This window comes from Peromyscus leucopus, unplaced genomic scaffold, assembly GCF_004664715.2.
Source record: "Peromyscus leucopus breed LL Stock unplaced genomic scaffold, UCI_PerLeu_2.1 scaffold_714, whole genome shotgun sequence".
In the NCBI taxonomy this organism is placed as follows: domain Eukaryota; kingdom Metazoa; phylum Chordata; class Mammalia; order Rodentia; family Cricetidae; genus Peromyscus; species Peromyscus leucopus.
In genome coordinates, this window is record NW_023505634.1 from 8,224 (window position 1) to 21,695 (window position 13,472).

The window sequence follows — 13,472 nt, forward strand, 5'->3', positions numbered from 1 at the left end:
AGAAAACAAAAACATTCTTGAAACAAGTTTTAAAAATATGTAAATTATCAACAAAGAAAGCTGTAAAGAGCTGAATGGAAATTTTTATCCAAAAAATATATATGAAGTATTCCAGGGTGTTAATAGAGACACTCTTTACCTATGTCTGCACTGCCCTCTGCAAAGAAGCTCCTTTCAATCTTCTGTGTCTCTGAATCCAACCCAGTATGGAGCAAAGACTATGGACAGGTGCGCTCCTCACTATGGCGGGTGCCCTCCTCACCCTGGATAGGTACCTTCTTCATAATGCACAATGGGTGCAGCACTCACCATGAGAGGCCACCTGAGCCCTCCACACACTGAACAGGTGCCATCCTCACTATGCATGGATGCCCTCCTCATTCTGTACAGGTGCCCTCCGCAACCTACACAGGTGTCCTCCTCAACCTGCACAGGTGTCCTCCTGATTCTACACAGGTGCCCTCCTCACTCTACACAGGTGTCCTCCTCACTATACACAGGTGCTCTCCTCACTATACACAGGTGTATTCCTCACTATACACAGGTGCACTCCTCACTCTACACAGGTGCACTCCTCACTATACACAGGTCCACTCCTCACGATACACAGGTGCTCTCCTCACTCTACACAGGTGCACTCCTCACTATACACAGGTGCCCTCCTCACTATACACAGGTGCTCTCCTCACTCTACACAGGTGCACTCCTCACTATACACAGGTGCCCTCCTCACTATACACAGGTGCACTCCTCACTCTACACAGGTGCAATCCTTACTCTACACAGGTGCACTCCTCACTATACACAGGTGCCCTCCTCATCCTTCCAAATACCCAGTTCCTCCATCACAACCCTCTCCTCTCCTATTTGCAGGTCTGACTCCCCACAGGAAGTGACCTAATGAGTTCATACTCTCCTCACCATGCTGGAGCACAGACTCCCTACAAGTGACCATTCCACAGCATAGCTGCCCTCCTCACCTCTCAGGCTCTGGTGTCTCACACCAGACTGCTGCTTGGAGACTCTCTCCTGAATCTAGACACTTTCTCACCAGCATGCTGACATTCCCCTCACTGCTTGGGCTCCAGTTGTTCTGCTGTCAGGCCAGCCCTCAGCACAGTCACTCAGAACCTGGGTTAGACCATTGCTGCCCCACAGCTGACCCTTCCACAGACACCTGCCTTGCCCTCCCTACACGATTTCTTTATTTAGTAAGTTACTAAGTAACTGAGGTGCTGCAAGAAAAACCAACCACATATGAAAGAACATAAAGTTCTGTGTAATTATTAAACTATTGACTATTTCCATAGTGATAAATATACCTACTCACCACTTCATGCCAGTCACAAATGCTCAGGGTTTCACCCTCTCAGCAAAATATATTTCTAAATTATCATATCTCATATATACTAAAATAAGTCATACACACTATTTAAGTGACTTCCAACAACAAATATTTGTCATTTGTGCCTGTGCTAAGGGTCTGACTATGGGACACTGTAATTCTGTTTAGTTTCTTTTTACATTTATTATTTGGGAGCCAGGATCATAGAGCATAGCACCTTCTTGTATATTGAATGTGTAGTAGCCTCCCGTATTTAGAGAATCAGATTCATTCTCATCCTATGGACCAGTGAAAGTTACCTGGACAAACCAGCCAATTGAGGTTGAAAGCATACTCTGTATAAAGGAAGATGGGTCAAAGGTGTTGAAACAGCCCTTCTATAGAGGAGTGTGAAAGCACTGGGACCAGCAAAGCATCCACACTTAACCCCTTTCTTGTTTACTGAGGAGATGTTTTGTTTTGGATTTCAAAATGGACCATTAGTTCTGTCAGTAGAAAAGAGGTACCATTGCAACACAAGCATAAAATATGAAAACTTACAGGAGAGATGTCTCAGTGGTTAAGAACACTGGCTGCTCATTCAAAGATCCTGAGTTCAATTCCCAGCAACCACATGGTGGCTCATAGCTATCTCTAGTAGGATCTGATGCCCTGTTGTGGTAGGAAGTCATACATGCAGATAGAGCACTTCACATATACAACTAAAATACTCAAACTTGTGCTTTACTTATGTTTGGTATTGAACTAAATTAGTGTCATATGGGTTTAGTGTTAGGTGTCTGTCATGTACACCATGGGGTCTGTCGGGAAGCAGTGTGGGAGTGCCTGGGACAGTGATTGTGCACATTCTCCTGTTCACCTACATCTGTAGTCATATCATTTACACCTGACCTGTCAAAGAAAGACTTTCTCTGGACTTCTAACCAGGTATTGGGAGGTGACCTGTGGTGGTATTGTGTTCTCCAACATATTTTGCACCCTAATAAACTTACCTGGGGACAGAGACAGAACAACCACAATATTAAACATAGAAGATAGGCAGTGGTAGCATACACCTTTAATCCTAGCATTCCAGAGACAGAAATCCCTCTTTTCAAGGATATAGCCAAACATGGTGACTCATGCCTTTAGTTCCAGAAAGTGAGCCTTTAATCCCAGGGAGTGATGGCCAAAAGCAGAAAGATATATAAGGCGTGAGGACCAGAAACTAGAGGCATTTGGCTGGTTAAGCATTTGTCTGGTTAAGCATTTGGCTGGTTAAGCCTTTAGGTTTTGAGCAGCACAGTTCAGCTGAGAGCCATTCGGATATGAGGATACAGAGGCTTCCAGTCTGAGGAAACAAGATCAGCTCAAAAGTTGGCCAGGTGAGGTTAGCTGTGGCTTGTTCTGCTTCTCTGATCTTCCAGTGTTCACCCCAATACCTGGCATAGGTTTGATTTTATTAATAAGAACTTTTAAGATTCATGCTACAGTGACCTCTCTAATTTTTTGGAATTCCTGGAGCTATTGGGAAATCTATTTTACCATGGTAGGCCATGAAGCCTTATGCTGCTCAGTTCTGTCATAGTTCATGCTAACAAGATGATTCATGGTGGGAGCTCACTATTTTAGAAACACTGACCATGTGATCAAAGTGTGAAGCCTTTGAGCCATGAGATGCTCACCCTGGCAAGAAGTGATGCTGAAGACAGAGTCCACTCTCTTATCAACCGAACACTCTACCTATATAATGAACTCTGATAAATCCTGAACATCAGAGCTCAGATGAGTGCCCCCTGGTTGGCCTATTCTGTATACTGCCACTCATTAACATTCTGGGAAGGAGATGCATCCATGGGGATCAATGGAATTTCCCTTCATGGGACCCTCTGACCTCACCTGATATGTCCCTCACTTTAGTTCTGCTTAGTATCTTTCTTTCTCCATAACAAAACAAAACAGAACAAAACAAAACAAAACAAAACAAAACAAAACAAAACAAAACAAAACTATAGGTGCGGTGGCGGCCGAAGCGGTGTAGCTCCGTGACAGGTTCGGCCTGGCAAGCACCTCCCACCCAGCGCAGCCAGGATGCCCAAAAGGAAAGTTAGCACAGACGGAGCAGGAAAGGCAGAGCCAAAGCAGAGCGCCCAGGGACTGTTGGCCAAGCCGGCCCCTGCCAAGGTGGAAGGCGGGCCTCAGGAAAGGATAAATCATCAGACAAAAACGTGCAAACAAGAGGGAAGAGGGGAGCAAAGGGCAAACAGGCAGAGGTGGCTGACCAGCAAACCACAGATGTGCCTGCAGAAAATGGAGAGGTTGAAAACCAGAGTGCAGCCTCTGAAGCCGAAGAGAAAGAAACCAAGTCTGACTAACCATCCATCGTGTCTATCAGAGTCTCTGCCTCCCTTCTTGTACAACCCAGAGGAATATTTTTATCAACTATTTTGTAAATGTGAGTTTTTTAGTAGCTCTAGAAACGTTTTTAAAAGGTGGGACAAAGTCCTGCTGCATCCCATTTTTTAAAGGTTAAATCACTTGCTGGTTGTTTATTTTTTTGGTACAACCAGAAAATAGCAGGATACTGAATCAGGAGAGGCTGTGACTGTATCGGGGGTCACCATAACATTCCCTAGAGGGGGCTAGTTTTATATCCTACAACACAAAACATACTAAATGGTAATTTGGAGACTTGGTCATGCATTTGTGTCTGGAATATTTTCAGTTATTTCTGGTCTTATGTTTCTAGTAGAACTGTATCCTAAAAAACCACTCCTCGGTTCTTGCCCTGTCAGAACTGTCTCTGGTCATGGCAGTCCATTTTCCTAACAATTGTGATAATGTGCTGTGAAAGATTGAAATTTTGAATATGTACTGTATGTGGCATAAAATTGTGAGTTGGTGGAATTAAAGATTGTGAGCATTTGATTGTTATGTGAGGTCTTAGGGAAAATTTGCCAAGTTTAGATTGGAACATCACTGGAGTAAGTTCAAAGAGAAACAACACATGGCTCTTTTGGGTACATGAACACGATGTCTGACTCTTAGAGTTTGGGTCCATGTTTTAAGAATTGAAATGTCTGTGTACTCAACCAATGAAGTCTTAGTTGTGAAAGAGAAAAAAAAAAACTATAATTCTAATAGAACAGAATCATTAGTTCAGTATGTCATCCTAGCAGCTCATAAATCTGCAGGTATCATGGGATCCTGGGACTCTGCAGACAGTTGACTTGAAGTAATGGCATCCTTGGGAACTCCTGAACTTGAAGCTCGAGTCTGAAATGAGGACAGTCTCGTGGAGGCATGGCCTGAACTTGTAGAATAATTTAATTAGTAAATGTAATTGCATTACATTTTTAAATGAATGGTGTAAGTTCAATTAGAAATATACATATAGCATTTTCTAACAATATCAATTCCAATATATATAATTTGCATGTAATATAAAATAATTCAGTCCAATGTAAAGTATTTAGAACTAGTAATTGTCTTTTTCTTTTCTTTCTTTTTTTAAAAACAAGAATGTTAAATATAATCTCCTTTGCTTAGCCCTTTTCCTAAACCTTGACAACTTGTAACCAACCCCCTTAAACAATGAAAATTATCCCAGACCCAAATCCCATTAAAAGACTAAAAAACGACCTGCCCCACACCACCTCTTTGGGAATGTGGGTGTTGTATTCTTAAAATTGTTTCCTGCTGGGTATGGGTGAAGGTATCTTTATCCTGAAAAGAAAAATCTTAGGTTAATTGTCAATTTCTAGGAAAGGTAACTATATCTTTCATTATTATCCAGTCTGTGTATAACATGAAATTTCAGAGTTTATCTCAAGTCCTTACTCAAGTAATATTTGATACTGGATCATCTCAGCTAGCCCTCTAAAAATTGCTCTGAGCACTTTGCAGGCTAAAGCTGATCTGTAGATGCTGTTTGTCAGTTTAGTGATATCATTATTGTCCATGTGGAATTGTTGTTATCGTGGGGCCCCATCTTCTTCCTGGAGACGTCAGTTAATGTTAGGCCTGGCCGTGATTTCCTGAAGAAAACTAATAAGAGACTTGAACACAAAGACATATATATGCAGCTAATTGAAGCCTTTGTTTTCTAGAATTAGTTAATACTCTATATGACCATTCATATCTTAACAAAGTTTAAATATATATATATATATTAATCTTGTAAATTTTGATATAAAATTCATACTTTAAGAAAAGTTTAAAGAATCAAAATAGAATCAAAGAGTTGAGATTAGTAATAGAATAGTGCCTTAATTAATTTGGTTTTTCTCCTGTCTCATAGTAGAAGATGGCTCTTTCTTCTGGCATGATACAGGGAGTTTACATTTTCCTTTTAACAACATGCTTGAGTTTAAAGAAGGAGAGAGCCATTCTCCAACTCCAAAGTGAGCTTTAAATTTTAATTGAACTGGGACTATTAAAAGACTAATAGTGTTAAATTTCTTTAGAGAAGAGCACAAATAAACATTTAGGAAGACTTACAAATTTTTTTTAGATGATATACCCATAGGCCATTTCACTCTGTTTCCTGGGATAGATGATTTGTCCCTTTTCTTCAGTTATCTCATTTGTCCAGTTTTCTTCAGATTCCTTAACCTTCATTCTCCTAAAAGACAAAAAATGGCTTGCTATTAGCTCTGACCCCCAGGCAACTTTATTTATTAACATACAAATAAAATCACATTTCAGTACAAATAAAATATCACCATAATACCCTCATATCGATGCTGACCAAGGCAATCCAGTAGGAGGAAAAGGTCCCAAGAGCAGGTAAAAGAGTCAGAGACACCCCCACTCCCACTGTTGGGAGTCCCACAAGAATATCAATCTACACAACCATAACATGTATACAGTCTGGTATCCTCAACTACTCTGGCTCCTATGATCCTTCCTTCCCCACTTCTGTGGGATTCCAAAAGATCTGTCTAATGTTTGGCTCTTTCATTGACTCTTCAATTATTCTCTGTTTCTATTTTATTGATTTCAGCCCCCAGTTTGACAATTTCCTGTTGTTTCCTCCTCTTTTGTGTGTTCACTTCTTTTTGTTTTAGAGCTTTCAGGTGTGCTGTTAAGTTCCTAGTATGAGATCTCTCCAATTTTTTAATGTAGGCACTTAGTGCTATGAGTTTTCCATTTAGCCCTGCTTTCATTGGGTTCCATAGGTTTAGGTATGTTGTGTATTCATTATAATTGAATTCTACAAAGTCTTTAATTTCTTACTTTATTTCTGCCTTGATCCATCAGTCATTCAACAAAGAGTTGTGCAGTTTCTATGAGTTTGTAAGCTTCCTTTTATTTCTGTTGCTGTTGAAATCCAGTTTTAATCTGTGGTGGTCTGATAGGATGCAGGGGGTTATTTCATATTTTTTTTTGTATCTGTTGAAACTGCTTTGTTACCCAGTATGTGGTCAACTTTGGAGAAGGTTCTGTGATGCTTGGAGAAGAAGGTTTATTCTTTTGTGTTTGGGTGAAAATGCTCTGTAGATAACTGTTAGCTCCATTTGGTTCATAATGTCTGTTAGTTCCATTATTTGTCTGTTTAGCTTTTGTCTGGATGACCTATTTGTTGGTAAGAGTGGGGTATTGCAGCCTCTCACTATCAATGTGTGAGGGTAGATGTGTGATTTATGTTTTAGTAGTGTTTCTTTACAAACATGGGTGTCCTTGAATTTGGAGAATAGATGCTAAAATTGAAATGTCATCTTGGTGGATTTTCCCTTTGATGAGTATGAAGTGTCCCTCCCAGTCTCTTTTGATTAATTTTGGTTTGAAGCCTATTTTGTTAGATATTAGAATGCCTACTCAAGTTTGCTTCTTAGGTTCATTTGCTTGGAATATCTTTTTACAATCCTTTACTCTGAGGTAATGTCTATCTTTGATATTGAGGTGTGTTTTTTGTATGCAGCAGAAGGATGGATCCTGGTTTTGCTTCCATTTCGTTATTCTGTGTGTTTTTCCTAAGGAAATAGAGTTCATTAATACTGAGAGATATCAATGACCAATGACTTTTAATTCTTGTTATTTTGTTATTGTTGTTATTATTGGTGGTGGTGTGTGTATAAGTGTATGCTTCCCTTCTTTTGGTTTTGCTGGAGTGAGATATTTATTTCCTGTGTTTTTATAGGCATTGTTAACATCTTTGGGTTGGCGTTTTCTTTCTATTACCTTCTGTAGGGCTGGATTTGTGGATAGATGTTGTTTGAATTAGAATTTATCATGAAATATCATATCTTCATCTATGTTGTTTGAAAATTTTGCTATCATAGTATGGGCTGTCATCTATAGTCTCTTACAGTCTGCAGTGCATCTGTCCATATCCTTCTGGCTTTTATAGTTTCCACTGAGAAGTCAGGTGTAATTCTAATAGGTATGCCTTTATATGTTACTTGGTCTTTTCCCCTTGCAGTCTTTAATAATTTTTATTTGTTCTATATGCTTAGTGTTTTCATTATTATGTGGTGAGGGGACTTTCTTTTCTTGTTCAATTTATTTAGTGTTCTGTATGCTTCTTGTACCTTTATAGGCATCTCCTTTATTTTTTTTTCCTTTAATTTTATTTTACAATACCATTCAGTTTTACATATCAGCCACAGATTCCCTTGTTCTCCCTCCTCCTGCCCCCCTCCCCTTCCCCATTCCACCCCCATTCCCATGTCCTCCAGGGCAAATCCTCCCCCGAGGACTGAGATCAACCTGGTAGACTCAGTCCAGGCAGGTCCAGTCCTGTCCTCCCAGACTGAGCCAAGTGTCCCTGCATAAGCCTCAGTTTTCAAACAGCCAATTCATGCAATGAGCCCAGGACCTCGTACCACTGCCTAGATGCCTCCCAAACAGATCAAACCAATCAACTGTCTCACTTATTCAGAGGGCCTGATCCAGTTGGGGGCCCCTCAGCCATTGGTTCATAGTTCACGTGTTTCCATTCATTTGGCTATTTGTCCCTGTGCTTTATCCAACCTTAGTTTCAACAATTCTTGCTCATATAAACCCTCCTCTTTCTTGCTAATTAGACTCCCGGAGCTCCACCCGGGGCCTAGCCATGGATCTCTGCATCCGGATCCCTTAGTCGTTGGATCCCTTAGTCATTGGATGGGGTTTCTAGCACAACTATTAGGGTGTTTGGCCATCCCATCACCAGAGTAGGTCAGTCCTGGCTGTCTCTTGACCATTGCCAGCAGTCTATTGTGGGGGTATTTTGTGGATTTCTGTGGGCCTCTCTAGCACTTTGTTTCTTCCTTTTCTCATGTGGTCTTCATTTACCATGGTCTCCTATTCCTTATTCTCCCTCTCTGTTCTTGATCCAGCTGGGATCTCTCACTCCCACAGGCTCTCTTTCCCTCGACCCTCACCCTTCATTACTCCCACTCATGTCCAGGTTGTTCATGTAGATCTCATTCACTTCTCTGTCATTGGGCAATCCCCATGTCTTTCTTAGGGTCCTGTTTTCCAGGTAGCCTCACTGGTGATGTGAGTAGCAGTCCAGTCATCCTTGTTCCATATCTAGTATCCTCCTATGAGAGAGTACATACCATATTTGTTTTTCTGAGTCTGGGTTACCTCACTCAGGATGATTTTTTCTAGATCCATTCATTTGCCTGCAAACCTCATGATGTCATTGTTTTTCTCTGCTGAGTAGTATTCCATTGTGTATATGTACCACAATTTTTTTATCCATTCTTCAGTTGAAGGGCATCTAGGTTATCTCCAGGTTTTGGCTATTATAAACAATGCTCATATGAACATAGCTGAACAAGTGCTCTTGTAGTATGATTGAGCATTTCTTGGGTATATGCCCAAGAGTGGTATAGCTGGATCTTGGGGGAGATTGATTCCCAATTTTCTAATAAAGCACCATATTGATTCCCAAAGTGGTTGTACAAGTTTGCATTTCCACCAGCAGTGGAGGAGAGTTTTCCTAGTTTCACATCCTCTCCAGCATAAGGTGTCTTCAGTGTTTTTGATCTTAGCCATTTTGACAAGTGTAAGGTGGTATCTCAGAGTTGTTTTGATTTGCATTTCCCTGATTAGGGATGTTGAGCAATTCCTTAAATAAATGTCTTTCAGCCATTTGAGTTTCCTCTGTTGAGAATTCTCTGTTTAGTTCTATAGCCCATTTCTTAATTGGACTGTTGGTCATTTTGATGACTCATTTCTTGAGTTCCTTATATATTCTGGATATCAGTCCTCTGTCAGATGTGGGGTTGGTGAAGACCTTTTCCCATTCTGTAGGCTGTCGATTTGCCTTGTTGACCGTATCCTTTGCTCTACAAAAGCTTCTCAGTTTCAAGAGGTCCCATTGATTGATTGTTTCTCTCAGTGTCTGTGCTACTAGTGTTATGTTTAGGAAGTGATCTCCTATGCCAATGCGTTCAAGACTACTTCCTACTTTCTCTTCTAGCAGGTTCAGAGTAGCTGGATTTATGTTGAGGTCCTTGATCCACTTGGACTTAAGTTTTGTGCACAGTGACAGATATGGATCTATTTGCAGCCTTCTACACGTTGATATCTAGTTATGCCAGCACCATTTGTTGAAGATGCTTTCTTTTTTCCATTGTACACTTTTGGCTTCTTTGTCAAAAATTATATGTTCACAGGTGTGCGGATTAATGTCAGGGTCTACAATCCGATTCCATTGGTCCACATGTCGGTTTTTATGCCAATACCAAGCTGTTTTTACTACTGTAGCTCTATAGTAGAGCTTGAAGTCAGGGATCGTGATGTACAGGCATCTCCTTCTTTAGATTAGGAAAATTTTCTTGGGTCTTTGAGCTGAGATTCTCTCCTTGTTTTATTCCCATTATATTTAGCTTTGATCTCTTTATAGAGTGCAAGATTTCCTGGCTGTTTTGTGTCAGAAATTTTTTAGATTTAATATTTTTTTGGCTGAAGTATCTATTTCTTCTATCGTATCTTTTTTTTTTTTTTAAAGATTTTATTTATTTATTATGTATACAGAAGAGGGCGCCAGATCTCATTACAGATGGTTGTGAGCCACCATGTGGTTGCTGGGAATTGAACTCAGGACCCCTGGAAGAGCAGTCAGTGCTCTTAACCTTTGAGCCATCTCTCCAGCCCTCTTCTATTGTATCTTGAATGCCTGAGATTCTCCCTTCCCTCTCTTGTATTCTCTTGGTTGTATCTGTAGTTCTCGTTCACTTACCTAGATTTTCCATTTCCAGAATTCCTTCATTTTGTATTTTCTTTATTGCTTCTATTTCCATTTTCAGGTCTTGAGTGGTTTTATTCATTTCCTTCAACTGTCTGCTTTTTCTTGGCTTTCTTCATGGGATTTATTCATTTCCTCCAATTTTTTGTTTGTGTTTTTCTTGATTTCTTTAAGGGGTTTATTCATTTCCCTCTTTAAGGACGTCTATCACCTCTATAAAGTTGGTTCTAAGGTCTTTTTCTTGTACTTTGGCTGTGTTGGGATATTCAGGGCTTGCTGTAGTAGGACAACTGGGCTCTGGTGGTGACATATCACCATGGCTGTCGTTGATTGTATTCTTAGCCTGGCATCCAGGCATCTGGGTTTGAGGTGATCTTACGACTAGGTGTCAAGTTTATCTTTGGTGGGTGTTTTATTTCTTGGTTTCTCTTTCCTTTTTGGTCTTTTGGTCTGTGTGGCCTATGTTTGAACAGAGGTTCTTCTCCCAAGCTGAGTACTAGACTTCTGGCAGCTGGCCTGGCCTCTTGTTGAGCATGGGCTCTCCATCTGCATTGGGGGCTGGGACATTGTGATTAGGGGAGGGGTGATTGGGGGTAGTGTCTGGGGTGCACTAAGAGAGGGGAGGAAGTCCTCAGGTGGGAGGTCTAGTGTCCTCTGGTCCAGCAGTTGAATCTCTGTCTGAATATGCCTTCTAGTTCTTCTGGCTGCTGTGGCCTGCACTTGAGTAGAGGATGTCTGCCTGAGTTATGCAATATTTCTAATAGATTCCCAAGTGTCACGTACTGAGACGTGGAGTCCCCATGTACATCTATATCAGACCAGAAAGTCTGATATGTATGCCTCCATTTGTCTACACAAGTCTTGTTTGTGGAAAGGTTCTATTGTATTAGTTTTTCTAGCTTCTGCTTCTTTCTGAACTGTCTCTACACACTTGCTATTTCCTACCTCAGTATACACACACACACACACACACACACACACACACAGACACCCCCATATATATATAATCATATATATATGTATACATATGTAGCACGAATCTTAAAAGGTCTTATTAATAAAAACAAACCCAGAAAAGCCAGGTATTGGGGTGAATTCTGAAAGATCAGAGAAGCAGAACAAATCACAGCTGACCTCACCTTGCCAACTTCTCAGCTGCTTCTGTTTCCTCAAACTGGAAGTCTCTAAATCCTCATCCGAATTGATCTTAGCTGAATTGCTGCTAAAAGCCTAAAAGCTTAAAAGCCTCTAATTCCTGGTCCTCTTGCCTTATATACCTTTCTGCGTCCTGCCATCACTTCCTGAGATTAAAGGCATGTGTCTTTCCCAAGCAAGACATGAGATCTCAAGTGCTGGGATTAAAGGTCTGTGGCACTATGCCTGGTGGTTTGCATTATGGCCTTGAACTCACAGAGATCCAGAAGGATCTCTGCCTTCGAAATGCTAGGATTAATGGCATGTGCTACCACTGCCTAACCTCTATGTTTAATATAGTGGCTATTCTGTTCTCTGACCACCAGAATAGTTTATTGGGGTGCACAATATATCAACCGCATTTCCCTTTTTTGTTTAAAATAAAAAATTATAACTAATATAAGAAAAAGTATATACAATAAGTATATACAATATATACAGTCAAGAATTACATTAACAATGTCTAGTCCATTAACATTTGACTCAGACAAAAAACTCCATTATATACATCAACAATGTCCAGTCCATTAACATTTGACAAATTCAGACAAAAAATTTCATTATTTATCCTAATTTGTTGAGTCCAATACCAAATTTATATACAATATAGAAAATCCAATCCAATGTAAAATATTTAAAACAAGTAGTTCCTTAAAAGTAGATTCAGTAATGTACCTTTTTATCTTATCATATCCATATTCTCTCATTTTTCTTTTCTGAGTAGATTTAAAAAATCTACCTCTTATCATTTCTACATCTACCCTTTTTTCTTTTCAGAGTAGATTCAATAATCAACACTTTTATCCTAATGTTTCTATCTCCTTTATTTTTTCAGAGTAGATTCAAATCTACCTCTTACGTGTATCCTCTTTTTTCTTTTTTTTCCTTTTCTTTTAAACAAGAATCCTGAATCTAATCTCCTTTTTTAACATTTTTCCCCCTGACCATTAACAATAAGAACTTTTAACCAACTATCCTAAACAATGACAATTATCCATAAGTCATTGAATGACCAAAACCCACCCACCCCACCTCTTGGGAATGTGGGCCTTGTTTTCTTAAAATTACTTCTTGCTTTCTGGGGGTGAAGACATCTTTAGGGAATCTTGAAAAGAATATTTTTCGGTTAATTGTCTCAAGTCCTTGTTTGAGTAGTCTGTGCAGCTGGATCGTCTCAGTTAGCCCTCTTGAAATTGTCCTGAGCAGTTTGTAGTCCAAAGCCGATCTTTGGGTAATTTTTGTCAGCTTAATGGTGTTATCATTGTCCTAATCAAATCATTGTTGTGGGGTCCCATCCTCTTTTTGGAGGTTTCAAAGTTGTTGAGTTGTTGTTTGGCGTAGTCATGGTTCACTGCAGATTTTTTTTTTTTTTTTTTGGTGACTCCTCTGTGGTTTGGAGCAATATCAATTGTGTCTGTGGCAGAATCGTGTCTCACAGCCAGTCCCAAGTGTGCAACACAACAGGTTCCATTCTTCTTCATTAAGATATTCTTTGATTTCAAGTCTCTGTGAGAAATAGCTGACTTTCCTTGGGTACCAACAATCTCCATATGAAGATGGGCAGGACGGCTTGCTGTACAGAGTGAAATCAAAAGGGATCCATGGTCAGGGTAATGCGACACCAGTCACAGCGGAGTCCATGTGCCATTGTCTTTGTTATCTGCTGCTATAAATCCTAGGATATTTTCATGGCATAACACCACGGTCTGATAAATCTCTGCCTCTCAGAACCACAAACATTCTTCCCTAGAAGAGAGTATCTTCACAACA

General features: G+C 40.1%; 1 pseudogene; it reads left to right on the forward strand.

Annotated features, from left to right (window-relative positions):
- Positions 1–3,415: 3,415 nt before the first annotated feature.
- LOC114706497 lies at positions 3,416–3,699 on the forward strand (annotated as a pseudogene).
- Positions 3,700–13,472: the final 9,773 nt, after the last annotated feature.